Source organism: Dromaius novaehollandiae, chromosome W, assembly GCF_036370855.1.
Source record: "Dromaius novaehollandiae isolate bDroNov1 chromosome W, bDroNov1.hap1, whole genome shotgun sequence".
NCBI classification, from domain to species: domain Eukaryota; kingdom Metazoa; phylum Chordata; class Aves; order Casuariiformes; family Dromaiidae; genus Dromaius; species Dromaius novaehollandiae.
The window spans coordinates 50,279,393-50,295,139 of record NC_088130.1 but is presented as its reverse complement, the minus strand read 5'-3'; the positions used below and the strand labels follow the sequence as shown (position 1 = coordinate 50,295,139).

Below are 15,747 nucleotides of genomic sequence, written 5' to 3'. Positions count from 1 at the left end.
AAGTCTCATCCACATTTCTAGATATTACTTGTAGGAAAGATTATGAGGCATCATTTGAAATGCAGTCTGACTAGGAACAAGAAGCTTCTGTACCATAACTCCAATGAAATACCCAAGAGTTCTGAATAAAAATATTTGGATTTTAGCTAGAGTGTTTCAGCTTTTGAGTCATCTTTGAAAAGTTTAGAATTTCAAAATACAAAAGAATATTGTTCATACAAATGTAACTACTTTTTTTTTTTTTTTTTTTTTTTTTTTTTTAAAAAAGACTGTTCATAGCACAGCAACTCACTATGGTCCAAGATGATAGTTCTGTGCAAAGAGCAGCTATGCACATATTACCACAGCTGACTTATCATAGCCATATATGTGATATGTCTACCTGTTTGTTTTTACTGCATTTGCTCTTCATCACTGAGTAGGACACAAGGATGCTTTCCTCTTGACTGGTTTCATGAACACACAGCTGTTACCATACAACTCTGTCTTTTCTATTGTGATCCTCAATAAATGTGTGAGTGTGCTACATAGGGTACAAAGTCTCTGTATGAAAGTGTGAACCTTCAATAAAATAGACCAAAGGCAGCTAACCTTTAGTAATAAAGCATGAATAATAAGCTATGTAGCTGTACCTATGGCACCTTTTGTTTACATTTTCATGAGAAGAAATATCAGGGAAAAATGTTAATGATGGAGGTAGATAATTCATTACAGATTCTCGGGATAGCCACAGATGCTAAAGATGGGATTCATCTGACCCATTTTAGAAATTTACTTTCATGAAAGGAACTGTGCCTTACAAGTGCCTCTTTCTCTACACTGAGCATAAAAGGAATTCACTGTGACTACTGTAGACATAATCCTCTGTATTTGCTCAGCTGAATTTTACTGTCATGTGTGAATGCCTAAGATTTTATTTAACACAGATTGAAAGAGAATAAACACACAGGGGTGAGTGTGTGTGTGTATAAAATATATATATATATATATATATATAAAATTGGGGGAGGAATAACAAGCTGAAGAGTGATGTGGGCTGTAGAAAGAAAATCAGTAGCTTTTCTTACAAAGGAAACAAAGCTAAATCACATGGACCAGACTGTGAACAGCTACCACTAATGAGCAGTCACATTAGCTATTACTAACGACAATGCGAATGTTTCTGTGAGCAACTGCTCACAATCTGGCCCTGAGTTTTAAAGCAGATAGTGGAAAAACAAAAAAGAAAAAAAAAGAAAATCTAGGATGGATGAAAGGAAAAGGAAAGAGAAGAAAAAGGGGAAAAAAGAGAGAGCAAAACATATGGGGAAAATAGTGAGACAGAATGCTGAATTTCACTCTTAAGACCCTTAAGAAGTCATGAGGCTCAGCTGAGATGTGAAATGCATGGTAAGACAGAGTAGACTGAGTAAAATTTCACGAGTATAACAAACCATAGTGAAAAGTGGGAAAAACGTCTGTTTAATATTTTTTCCTTGGAAAATGACACTGTTGCTTTTCAGAGAGCCATGTCTATTCTAACAACAAACACATTTGTTAAGAGTTTTCTGCATTATAGGATAGACTTTCTGATCAAAAGAGAGAGAGATACTATTTACTATTTAGCACTTACTTACCTGGGGTATTGAAGAAGTCCCCAGTCTTTTTAATTCATATTAGGATTTAAACTTTTGCCACCTTCATGCGTGCCTTGACAAGCTGCTTTGGTTATTTTGTCATAGGAGTCTGAGGCATGTTCACACTCTGACTCAGGTAGGAGTCCGAGCATGTCTGTGTGTAGTCCATGGGGAAAGAGGCTCCTCCAAAGTCAGGACCTAATGGTCCTGTCAGTTCAGTCTCTCAAAATCAGTTCAGAGTCAGGACCTAATGGAAATCTTTGAATTTCCTTCCTGGGAGTCCTGTTTCACCAGCGACTATAGAGGGAGGCTAGCAGGACAAGCAAGCTGCCCTAGTATGGGTGTCGGTCTCCATTAGGTGACTCGACTCTGCTTCAGAATGAACAAGCCTCAGAGGAGGATCTCCAGTCTGCAACATAACATGATCAGATAATCTGCAACATCACAAATTAATGTCTAACTATGGAACTGCTCCACTGGGATAGCCCAGTCCAGTAGCCCAGAGGCTGAAGGCTGTCTTATCTCTATGGTAGCTGAATTGAAGCACGGACTTAAACTCAGGTTTTACTGTCCCACATGACTACTGTTAGTAGAATACAGGGTCCTGTTCTGACCCACTAATATTTAATTCTCTATATAAATTGGGAAAATTCTCATAATGAACATCTGCACAATTATTTTGTGGGTAGGACACCCCTTTGTATTGTCAACCCCCTGCATTAGATTGATGCGAAACAGTGATTTGAAACTGCGTCAGATACATTCTAGAAGATTGCCTAGCCACCACCCAATCACACTTGCCTTTTAAAATCTTCAGAAAACCTTCACTTTGTTCAAGATAACCAAAACAATATTTGAAATTGCAAGTAAGATCATCGAATGTGAAAAGTATTTCTTACCCAACTTCACTCAGTAGATTTTCTTTTTTTTTTTTTTCCCCCGATTTGCCATTACTGCATAGGAAACTACCTGTCACTGAAGAAATACATAAGTAAATAATAGTATGCATTAATCATTGACGTAAGCATAAGCAAATAACTGAAAACAACAGAACTGTTGCAGAATACTCTTGATAGTGTATTTCACCGTGCAAACAGATTCCTAGTAGCATACACCAGCGGTACTGAGCTGAAAGCTTATTTTCTTCCCTAGTGGCACGTGGAATAACACTGTAACACTTAAAAGGCTTTGATCTTGCAGTTCTTTACTAAAGTAGTAGGATTTGGACCCCAGTGCTTTGGAAAATCCTGAGTATTTAGGCTCTTAGTGTACAACTGAAATGAACAGAATTCCACCAATTTAAATGAGAAGTCAGGAACCCACATGTTGTATTGGATTTGGGCCCAGTGATATTTAGAAAATAGAGCCTTCCAAAAATCAGTAAGACTGACTTGTATTTTTAGGTCATTTAGGAGACTTTAAAAAGAACTCACCAAATGGTTGGTGTTTTCTTTTGTTTTTAAGGTTCCAAAAGAGTCCCTTACTATACAACCCCTAACATTCACTTTTGGGGTATTAAATGTTCCATTCCTGATTTCTGTCCAAAGATTAATTGGATCAGAAAGCAAAGTCTCTCATCCTAGAAAACCATGACTTACTTCAAACTGTATTGTATAATACAGCTTGTGTCACCACTGTTCACTTACGTCTGCTTTGGTGCGTTCTTGACTCTTGGAGCTGAGTGCTCAGAGAACATCTGCGCTGGCTGAACTGCTTCTCTCAGCTTTCCCCAGGCCACAGTCTCGCAGCATGCTAGGTCAGCAGCAAAGGGATCCCTCGCCATCCGTTGGGCTGACATTTACTTGGGGCCACACTGTCAACTGAATGAGATGAAAAATAACTCTCCCTCCAAAAAATACAGAAAAGGGGGAGGAGAGGAGGAGGAATGCATTTTAAACTTGGATCACTTCAGCAGTCTGCTTTATTGCACACCCACCAGGCTGCCTTAATGCAGAAGCAGTGAACTGCACTGAGACAGGAAAAGGTAAGTCTGGGGAAAGACAACTTTCACAATGCCAGCATATTAGGAAATTACATCTTTGTTTTTCTTGATTGGGCTTGAAATTAAAAACAAAGGGACTGGCTGTTTGAATGTATCGTAAGTGCAGCCCTTTTCTCTCTTGTCCAGGGCAAGTATCCTAAAGCCTTTGCTGGACTCAAAGGGTTATCTCAATGACAGGCTCAAAGAGGAGCTGGGCTCCTTCACCTTTCCAGTCCTGCATTTCTCAGCTTCAGCACTACTGTTTCTTGCTCTTTTTGGAGGGCCAGTTTGACTTTGTTGCCTTAAGGGACTTTCTCTTTTGGGAACCTTGTGATCAGAAAATGTCTGTGGAGACTCACTGCAACCTCTTTGCTAGAAAATGCTGTTTAATCAACAGGAGAATCATGGTCAGAAAAGTTAAAGAAAGGAAGAAGGACGATATACATGATACTTACCTAAACAGAGAAGCCTGGAATCATTTTCTCAGTCTCTGTGTCAGGAACTCTTGTCTTGATTATGTTGTCTGTTAGCTGCCCAGGCCAGGTCTTCAGTCCTGGAGTACTGCATTTACTTTGGGTTAAGCCTAACAAGAGGCATTTTTAGTTAGTAGTTTCCATGCTGCTTGTGGACCCTGTGTTACTTCTCACTGAAGATAGCTTCTCTGTACTGGCGTTTCCCTGCATCCTCCCACAGCTTATAATGACTTGCTGCCATGCGCTTTAGTAAGCTGAGGCATGTGTAATGTTCATGGAAGTAATGCAGAGATTTCCAATATTCGGTACTTGCCACCAACAATTGTTGCACAGAATCTACTCACTAGTTCTAGAAAAACATTTTCACAGTTCACTATAAAGTCTTGCATTTTGATCTAATGGCTGTGGTGGATCATTGAGTTTAGGTAAGGTGTACGCTGGTATAAAACAAGACTGACTAAACTAAAGGACATGATGGTGGTGTAAGGCAACAGAATGAGGCCCACTATAGCAAACAAGTTTACTAACCTTTGTCTCAATTATAAATGGGGTATTGAAAAATGTTCTAGTAACCTATAAGCATAAATTCTCTTAGGTGCAAAGCTGTGGTACCATTCTGGAGTCCCTGTATGTTTCCAGGTGAATTTGACCATTTTATGAAAGCTACTGAAAAAAAAGAATGGCAAAAAGCAAAGTCAAACAAACACAAACAAAAAAAAACAGGCAATCTTCACAAATCCTAAGTAACTTTTAGAATAAAAAATATTGTAATCAAAGCATGGACTTCAGTGCGTAAAGTGGAATAGACACACTGACAAAGCACAGAGTACCACACTATCAAACTGTAACTAGATTTAATGTGTTACCTTGGCAAATGGTCAGTACTAAAACTGAGGGTCATAATTTTATACAGTAAATTAATAGAACAGTTATTTTGGAAGGGCTGCAATAATTTAGAGATATGGGTCAATTCAGTGATAGCTTCTGGCAAAGTCTATTTCTAAAAAACCAGAACACCATATTTCAGCATTTTTCTTTTTAAAAAGAAATTTTATTTTAAACATTTCCTGTTCATCTGTAATTATTTTCCCATCACTACCATGACTATCCCAAATTCTTTTTACCTTAAATGTTCTTTTCCCTGATTTCTTGCTCTTTTTACCCTCCTTAAGCAGTGTGATCAATGAAATGAAAAAAATGTTATTTGCCTACATTTAACCAGTACTTAATGCTTCAGACAAGGGGCACCCATACTTAGCCTGACCAAACATATAAAGAATTTGGAAACTAAGTGCAGTTTATCAGTAATATGTCTGACTTGGAAATCTGAATGCAGGTCCCAATAGTTCCTAGGTATTCAGAATCAGGCTTTTGGCCTATAAGACATCTCTATTTAAATAACTTTTCTTATCCATACTCAACTGATGCTGAAGAGACACAAAAGTAGATGGATAAGAGTATTAGGTTAGCTTTCTGCCCTTGCTATCACTGCTATTATTCCTGAGAGCTGGAAGCCTGTCAGCACTGAAATGCAGTTGGCAGTCATTGAGTCAAGTCAATCTACCACATCAGAGATGCAAGACAGACCCACCTGGTAAGGCACCTCACCTCTACTCCCTGCGACAGATGTAAATTCATTCTAGCCACAATAGCCACAATTTCCTTTCATCTCACACAATTTCATCCAGAGCAGAATAGAGCAGGCTACTTCATGTCACCTCATGCTGTCAAGCGTTGTGGGTGCAAATGAAGCTACACACAGTATTGTCATATATCCATCACATAGGTTGTACAGCATCAACCATCTCCCTCCAGGGAGAGCTACAAAGAGCAGTGTGGAAGATTCACAGGGCACGACAATGTGAAAGTATGATAAAGGCTTCCATGGAGCAGCAGAGTTAACCGGTTTCCGTGAAGGTTATTTTTCCAAGAGCTGATCCTTTTGGCATTTATTTCCCACAGTTCTCAGTGAAAACTGAATTAACACTGTTCTTGAAAATTGCCTCACTTCAAATTATTGGCTTTCTTGCTTAACTCAGTCTCTAAAAGCACACACAGCACTTAATAACTACATCTTCTAAATTTAATTAGTTTCTAACAGAAAAAGACTTAAAAAGCGGTTTTAGAGATAGGATTTGGTTTGTAGTAGGAAAGAAAAGAATCATGAAAAAGCTTTAATGCCACAATGTATTCTGTTCTGAGTTCATTACTACAGTTTCTTCTCAGGCTAAAACTAACCACTATGCTTTTAGTTAGATGTTGGACACTAGAGAGACACTTCTTTGCCATAAGTCATAAATTTTGATGTTATCAGGATGGGAATTTGATCATTTTCTGGGGTTGTTTTAGCCACTTGCAATTTTGCTAAATATTAAGTAAGGACCTCCCTCCTCTTTTTTTTTTTAAAGGTTACCCTGTAAAAAGTTGTAGTCTTTGTTGGGAATGAATTCTGATCAAGTGGAGTCTAGATATAAGAGAGTAATGGAAACTAGTAGGAAGCAGGATGTAACTACATACCGTGAACTTCCATGAGTGAGTGCATGGATAGAGAGATTTGATTTTTCTTATCACATACCATCAGTTCTCTACCTCTCTTCCTTTAGGCCATTTATTTTTCTCATAGAAAGGGAAGACCACTACCTAGAACTGCAGACCTTGGCTCCTCAGTTCCACATAATCCAAATTCTAGTAACTAAACCATTTGGTGTACAGGCACGAGACCCTTGGAATTAGAGTGAAAAATGAATACAGTGAGAAAACAAAAGGCAGAAGATACAGCTCAACTTCAGGCAGATGCTTGAACACTTTCCTCCTCGCTCCCTCAGTTCTCTATGCAAGAGGCAATTGCTGCCGAAAGGATACAATTTTTCAGATACCTTATGGGAGATATAAGGTTTCAGAGTACTACAAATTTTTTCTTCTAGAATATGTAATGGAAAGTTTTTAAATAAGAAAAAAATGACAGTACAATTATCATTTGATTTGCACGCTTATTTGTCATGGCAGGGGAGAGAAAGGAAGCTGCAATGGGAGCTACAGCACTTAAATTCTCAAAGTATAATGGGTAGCAAGCAAAGGGGAAAGAGTGTAGGAAGGGACGCTAGGATAGTTGCCTGTAGAGAGCACAATAACTAGAGGAGTGCTCTGTGAAGGGGCCAGAAACAACGCAGAAGAGATAACATAGCTTGAACTGAGCCTCCAGCACTTGAACAGGTCCTCAGACAATAAAGATGAATTCAAACAAAAACTCTGAATTAGAAGTTCACCTTGAAGTGTAAACCTTGAAGTCCAGAATTTCACCTATGCTAAATAAAACATGGAAAATGTCATGAAATTTGAAACTTTTTGAAGTTGGTAATAAGGTAGAAACACTAAAAAGCAATTATTTTCTCTTGTGGAATAAATGCTCCTTGGAAGTCACATTTTGAATATCACTTTTTATGACTGCACAAAGACACAGCACTCCTCAGATTTTACAAATGTTGTTAAAACTAATGTTAACATTTGAAAGGAAAATAAAATGATAGATCTCTTTTTAATGAGATAGGCCTCTTATTAATGAACTGGATTCCTAATAATAGAACTTGTTTGATTTCTTTGGCAGTGTCAGCAACATCTGATCTTTGACTATATAAATTAGGTAACAACCATACAACAATATTCTTGATTTCATAGCACAATCATGAGTGACTTCTTTTATCAGCATCCCATGGTGACTGAAAGATTTTTTCATCAGTCTGTCCCTTATTATGCAGAGGACAGCTGTCTTTCTCAGCTAATTTCTAGCTTTTATAAAATAAAACATCTGATTTGGAATTAATTTAAATGAACTCCCTCAATACTGTGGCAGTTCAGGGACAAAGGTAAATTACAAACTCTGCTTTTGATAAATAATTGAAATCCCATTTCACCTTCACTGTATATAACTGGTACAAAAATAAGCATATTGAAGAAGAGTGAAGCAGAATGGTGTTTTTAGAGTACAGGTGAAGGTAGGTGGTTATATATGACCCCTTCCCAATTTGACTCGGCTGTGCCTGGACATTGTTGCATACGTGGTGCGTAACATACCACCACGTTTTGGAGAGGCTCTGCACTAGCTACGCACGGGAAGTTGGGTTAAAGATTACCCTTCCTGGCTAAACTTCATTCTGTAGTTTTGAGGGTAGAAAAGGCCTCGGAAATGCTGCCTGCCTCTGCACGCACGCACCGCCAGCGGCGTTGCTGGCACACGTGCGCTGTAAGGCCGGAAGGAGCTCAACAGGGGAACAGCGCAGGAGGGACCCTGCGAGGTGCAGGCTGGATGGCAACTTAGGTCTTATTTAGTCTGCAACCCTTTCTTTTCTCCGAAAACATATAACGTGGAACCGCTACTTTAGATATGCATAAACCTTTGCTTTGTTCAGTTCTGTGGGTAAGTGAGGGTAAAACCAGCAGACTCTGGGTGCAGGCTGATGCGATAGAGGCAGGGCACGTCCCGGGCACACCCAGGCATTTTGGAGGACGGCTAGCCTAAACGAGTGCCCTGAAGCCGTGCGGTTTGCACAGCCGGCATGCGGAGGGACAGCGCAGGGGCTCATGCTAAGTTGCAGGCTTCTGGGAAGGCTCTTCCAACCTGCACAAGAAGCTCTCTCTGGAGCAGATTCGGTTTCACTGTCACCTACAGCCACAGCCCAGGCACATCGCAGGGCTTAAAGAAAGCATGTACAAAACGGGATGAAAGTGTGAAAAAAGAACAAAGAGACAAAAAGAAAAATTACCACAGAGAAGAGAGGACGGAGGAAGTGTAGAGAAGCAGCAGTAACAAAATGAGGTAACATCCAGGGATAGGGACTCCAGCTTAAATTCTTGTTTTGTTGAAGTCTATAAACAGCCAAAACGAAAGAAACTCTCACTCACCGTAGAGCCAAATTTTGTCCCAAAGTAAAGAACCATATTCACAGTGGCAGAGAAAACAGAGTGAAAGTGCTGTTATGCTGCTGTCTCCAATGAGAAGATGGTAAGCCTCTATTATATACCACTTCTACCTTCTGTTCCAGGCCACGTCCTCTGTTCATACACAACAAAAAAAGCAACTCCCCTTTGATCCCTGCAATGACAAATCAAGATAAAATGACAGGTATATTTGCCAGGCAATAAAATAAATTTTAATTTTAATCCTATTAAATATAACTTCATTCAATGATTCATAGCTAGAATATGTTCTTTGGGAACTTACAATATTCACAGCACATACTCCTAGCCACTGAATTTTGCCTTTAACTTTATGAGTGGGCTTAGAGAATCTCATAATTATTCCAAGATTTTACATTGTGTATTGAATAACTTCTGTGACTAATCATAAACAATTTGCAGCAAGTAATTGATACTGAAAACCTGAGCCTTGCTTGGAAATAACTAGATTTCTTTTCTTCTGTTCACTGGGTAGATCAGGACAGGATTCAGGCTGAAAAAACAATTTTAAGTGCATTTAAAATCAACAGTTTCCTGCAAATAATCTTCAGTGTTCACTTAAACCACTGGCTTTTGCGAATATTTCTGCCAATGAACTGACTCAGCAGTATATTTATAGAACGCTAATATAGCTAACTATTTTTTTAATTGGGGTGAATATCGACAGGCATCCTGAAACAGGCAGCTAATGCCAACTGCATTGCAACTTTCCTTACAAGAAAAACCAAGAGAGTATGACCAGGTGTGAAAGCTATTTGTTGAATTTCTCACATTCCATCAATTCAAGAAATTAATGGTGTGGATGAGAATTTTTTCTAATGAATTTACATTTTCTCAGCTCATCTGAAGTAATTGCATGTGACTGGCCAAGTTATTTTGCAGGAACGTGCTCTGCCATTGCCTTATACAATACTTGGCACAGGCTGAGCACATACCAAGGCACATACTTTTTATTACTAAAGAATCTGAGAAGTGCCTAAAAATAACGGAGGAGGAGTATATTTATTCCTATGTTTTCAAGTGTTTGACAGCTTTCCAAAGCCTTATGCTCAGAAAACAATCCCGCAAAGCCTTATTCGGTATCTTATTAGCACTGTCTGTTTTAGAGTCCTTTAAAATATAGCTCAGCTTTTATAGCCAGGAGACACCGTTGTGATCATCTAGTCTGATCTCCTGCTAGGACTTTCTTGAGTAAATTATTGCTCTTTGCCCACTAAAGCATCTCTTCTAGAAAATTGTTCTGCTGTAAGGTACAAATGTATAGGATCATTTTCATTGCTGCTGCCTTCCAGTGCTGCTTGAATGGACTACTTAACAGGTCATTTAAGCCAAAAGTCAAACTTACTTATTTTTCTTTCATCATGGTCCAACTTGACCAGGATGTCGGCCAGCTGTTTTTGATGGCTGCAGAGCTGTGAGCCCCATCATAGGTACATGTGCACTCCCTTATGCAGCCTATTTAGTCAAGACTCCCTCTGTGGCTGCTGAGGTACATGCTCTCTATTTTACTTAGGTGCTTTCTAGTTCAGTGTCATCTTACCACTGTTTGGGATACACAGATTGCATGTATGCAAATGTTTATTATTCAGAGCAGATCTATGATGTGAGGGGGAGGAACAGGGTGGAAGGGGAATTATTTTGAAGAGGAACTACCTCAAGGAGGAGGAGAAGACACAATTAGCACAATAACTGAAATTCAGGAGAAAGGGTAACAGTGCAAAGAAACACATTTTCTTTAACGTTTGTTTCTAAAATCAAAGGAGGCAGTAGAAATCAAACCAGTTCTTCTGTTTTTCAGACCCTTTTAATACAATTTCCACTTTCAGTAACATCAAGAGGACTGGGAGAAGTTTTAGTGAAATCTAGTATGTAACCAACAACTGTTTTCCTTTACTGATGCTTCTGTCAGAGCAGACAGCAAATACTTACCTATATTCATGCTTTACTCTCGTAACAGCCATGGTAATTAGTGAAGCCAGCAAACCCAAAAGCTTACATGCAGTCTCCAGGTGTTAGGGCCAAAACATCTTTGTTCTTTAAGCAGTGCAATCCTTGAACTTCATGCTATAAATCAAAGACTGGGATAATTATAGCCCATACAAATCATACCGTAGCAAAATTGGTATTGGCTTTCTTGAGGAAAAAGCTTAAATTTCATACTGCATTTTGCCATTTACGCTTATTAACAGCTGCGATATTTGATACATATTTGTTGTGCCGACAAATCCACATTGCTGTTGTATCCCATAACCACTCTGTGTACATTTAGATCTGGTATATATTGACGAGAGCAAACTGCATTAGATGATTTAAATGGGCATGTACATTATCAGTACCTGTTCTATAGCTGTTTTGACCTCTTAGTTTTCCATACGATTCTTGAAATTACAGATCCTTTTAAAAGCAAGACTTGGCCTCATTTTGTATTAATAAAAATGAATATGGAAATGGCTGTTCTGTTTTGTCATAACCTTGACTTTTTTTATTTATCTTCATTCAGCCCTGGAATAAACACAAAAATGATCATGTATTTATGCTAAAATTCTAACAGAAAATGTAACAATTGTTAAAAACATAAGCTTTTTTCTTAAAGTATGAAAACAGTCTCTCTTTCTTGCAGCATCCAGAAAGTCAGCTGCAGAAATCATGCTGTCAAAAACTTGTAAATCAATATCTGTGAGCAAAACATTTTTGACTGAATGAAATAGCATATTTCAACAGAAAAGTTTGGTGAATATATTCCAACCAGCTCTTCATATTACATCTATAAAAATATTGCAGTGCTACTAGGAATTCCTTTAATGAAATTAATAAACATACTAGCAAATTGAAACCTGATACTGCTGAGAAATATTTTCCAAGCTGTTTGGTAATAAAAAAGTTCACTTCTGATTGTTTCAGAGATCATTAACGTTACTGTTAATGATCTTAGGCATACTTACATCTTTAGCCAAGTGATCCATGCTGTGTCCTTTTGTTGTTTGCTTATTGTTCTTTAAGAGCTACAGCTTGCAATACTGACAGTAATGAATGTTTTGAGAAGTGGCGTTCCTTAAGCCCCAAATCCTAGAGTCAAAGTTACATAAAAATGAAAGCTACATTTTTTTTGACCACAAAATGAAATTTAAAGCTCTCCTCTTTGGAGAAGAAACACAAAACAGACTGAAACACACACAAAGATACTACAGACAATCTCCCCATCCTCAGTCCTCCGTGGTATCAATTTTCAAAGCATCATGTACCACTGAGGATGGGGTAGTCTCAAGCTGGGGGCTGGAATACTCAACTTGCATTGGTATCTGCAATGAATCTTAAACTTTTTTCCTCCCTGAGAGTGACCTTGGCGGGGGGGGGGGGGGGGGGGGGTCTCCTTGCAACGCAGGGACACTCATGGTCCATAGAAATGTTTTAGAATGCATCTGGGTTTTTTTTAGGCAGGAACTTGAAGTAAATCACCACTTGTGTTTCAACAACTTTGACTTGCTCTCTTGGAAGTCTGGTGTGAATTGGCCCTCAAAAAAGTTTCTAAATAATCAATCCTATACAGAGCTTTTGTAGGATTTGTATATACTCTTGCTATGATGCAGTGAAAAAGGAGATTTGGTCCTGGGCTAGCTGACAGGTGGCACAATTTAGTTCAGAGCACATACTTCTTTAAAATGTAGTAATTTGCAGAAGTCATGCATGAAGCAGCCCTGGATTGCACTGCCAGGATTTTTTATGTTAGTTTTACTGAGCACAGATCAGCTTCCATTCTGCAATCACTTGCTTAATATGAATGCGTGCACTTCACCTCCCACTGCCAAGAAATCACAGAGTACATTCTTCTTTTACCTTTTGAACTTTTTTCTGCTCCAATTTAAACTGAGCATTTATGCTCAACTGTAATGGGCAGTATGTTGCGAGCACTCAGGGCACCCTACACCCTGGGACATTCAGAATCCTCCAGAACCACATTCCTTGGTTTAAGGAGATAGAACATCTTGATATTGACAGGGAAAAAAAAAAAAGAAAAAAAGAAAAAGAAAAAAAAAGAAAAAAGACGTGAAATGTCACAGTGCCTAAAATAAATGAGAAATCTTCTACAAAGGGCAGACTTAATAAAGACAGAAATTAACATATTTATTCTTAAATAAAAAATGTGATCTTTTTAATTTAAAATTTTACCCAGAAATTTAACAGTACACCACTGTTCTTCAAATTTTACTCAATAATCACAAAGGAGATCTAGAGGCTTCAGATGGGGTCATATATGGAGAATTAGGAAAGCTGAGACTGAGTAGCTGCAGGATTCTTTTAAAATAAAGCCTGACTCTGGAGCTAAGATAATATTTGTGGGTAACAACCTGTGTTGTTCGCTGATGAAGTCAAAGATATAGTGTTCTGCTTGGGCTATCAAAATATTAACAAGATGCAAACAAAATATAACTACACAGTTATAAATGCTTTAGTGGGCAAGAGACCATCAACACAAGAAATAGAGAGGGAAATAAAAAATGACATGGTGCAGATGTTATTAGTTACACTGGATGCTAATCAAATGAAGGTTACTTTTTTGCTACCTGGATTGTAAGCCTGATTAATCAGTTCAGAGGAATGTTGGAGCTGCCTTATTCCATACTTGATAACGGTGCTAGAAAGCCCACACTTGCAGCTGGAAAAAGCAAAAAATGCTGCTTTGGCAACAGCTAGACTTAAGTTAAAGAATCTGAGAAAAGAGCAAATACAGTCTGGATGAGGGAGAAAATAACCAGTGGCTTGTTGCAGCTGGTCTTTGGTAGCTTTCACTCCTTCCCTTCATTTCTTCGGAGCTAATCAGTTTCCATCTCTAGCAAATCCAGTTCTTAATACTTATTTTGCTGTAATTTCCACCCTAAAAGAAAACCTAACCTTTACAGTAAAAGATTTAAACCACAAGAAATACCCTAATATTTTTATTACCAAAATCAAATTCACGGTTACAGCTCACCTAGACTTTCTGTGCAGAACCAGTTCAGCATCTGACTCATCTGTCGATTAGTCTGCGTGGGTCCCGGGGGCAGCAGAGCCTGCAACAGGAGGAGAAAAACAGCAGTCCAGAAGTCTCATTCTCTTCATCCAATGGCAAATCAGTACTGCGTGGGTGAGGGTTCAGCTTTGGCCAGTCCTTAGAATAAAGGGAAAACACAAAGAATTTGAGTAGAAACAATACCATCAAGGCAGAGGAAAGTCGTAATTATTTTGAGAAGAAAGCAGAGTCAAGGAGCATGGTTAGAAGATGAGATCAAGAGGAAAGGCAATTTTGTTTCATGTTTTTCTTTTGTTTACTACTGCTAAAATGGCAGAGGGAAAAATGAACAAGTGATTCATTTTAAAAATAAGCTAGAGGAAAACTATTGGGATTGACAGGTTGAGTTGGAGATCTATAGGAATAAAGAGGGTGAAGAAATGAGAGAGAGGACAAAAAGCAAGAAATGGCATTTCTAGTAGCAAAATAGTTTGCCTGTGCAATTCTAAGAGTGTCCTGTATCTCTGGATACATAGTGAGGAAGATGAAAGCAATCTTTTCTGTGCACAGGAGATATTCTGCATTAATAGATGACTATTCTGTGTGTTGAACATAAAGCTTTGGGGAGAAGAAAGAAGAATTAGGCTAATACTAGCAAAAAGACACTGAAAATTCAGATGCTTGCAGGGTCATACTACATATTTAGATGTAATAAATAGATGCAACACTTCTAGTTCATAATTCAATATGGTTCTTGTTACCAAAATTACACGTGAGGGGCTGGGTATATCAGACTGCATTCAAAATAAAAATTGTTGGCAAATACACTGAACAAACAGAATTATAGTATTTTAGTGGAACAAAATAAACATTGCAATATCAGATACAGGCATTATCTTACTACACAGCCTATTCTTTGCTGTAAATTAAAACTACTACTGTTCGTTCTATACAACTGCCAAGTCTTTTTTATGTCAATGCATAGTATCCCCTAAATAAATAACATTAAATTGCAAGTCCTGGGGACAGTTTGGCCCACAAAACAAAGACAGCAAGCATAAACAACAAAAAAAAACAAACAGAAAAAGTCTTGCACTCCTTTCAGACCATACATTCTGCTCTAACATCTTTATGTACCCAGTCATTGTAATCTCTGTTCCCAGATTTGAAAAATAGCTTTCCAAAATTTATATCTGCGGTGACTAGATGTTCTGTGTGTCTTTGTATCTTTTTCAGTTTCATTTTTCATCTTTTTTGCCGTAAAATTATTTTTTGAAGATCTAGTTTTTGCAAGATGCTTCGTTTAGCGTGGTCAACATGCTCTGCATGGCTATGATATTCCTAACCTAATATTTTTAAGGGCTTTTCAATAAGTACACTGTTGGGATTCTAGAATCTTCTAAATGTTCTGCGGATGCAACTTTGCTGTTAATCATGACCACCTTTTAGTACCAAATGCTAAATAAACTGTATTTCAATAAAAGGCATTCTCGGCAAGCAAACTAAAGCCCATAGGACAGATCTCGCCAAGTGAATTCCTGCAGTAGTGCATGATGATCAGAAGTGAATCACTGTGAGTGGGGAGGAGGTGGAGGAGGGGAAGGGAGAGAAGCTGAAAGTAATCAGACTAATTCTGATTAGCCTTGCAGTTGAAATAATAGAAAATTACCATGCCAACATCTTTGTTGTTTTTAGAAATAAACACTGCTGTGCTGGAGTCTGTCATTAACATTACTG

The 15,747-nt window shown here is 38.3% G+C and overlaps 1 long non-coding RNA gene across 2 annotated transcripts; it reads right to left on the bottom strand.

Moving 5' to 3' along the window:
* Positions 1–547: 547 nt before the first annotated feature.
* LOC135324177 (uncharacterized) lies at positions 548–14,132 on the bottom strand. Of its 2 annotated transcripts, XR_010385532.1 has the most exons (8): positions 13,993–14,132; positions 11,966–12,089; positions 11,360–11,525; positions 10,953–11,087; positions 8,970–9,159; positions 4,053–4,180; positions 3,263–3,436; positions 548–2,591 (listed from the first exon to the last, which is right to left on the bottom strand). It is a non-coding gene; the product is annotated as an uncharacterized LOC135324177 (long non-coding RNA). The 2 variants fall into 2 exon arrangements; XR_010385533.1 differs by lacking the exon at positions 10,953–11,087 and having other exon boundaries at positions 13,993–14,128.
* Between the last annotated feature and the right edge of the window lie 1,615 nt (positions 14,133–15,747).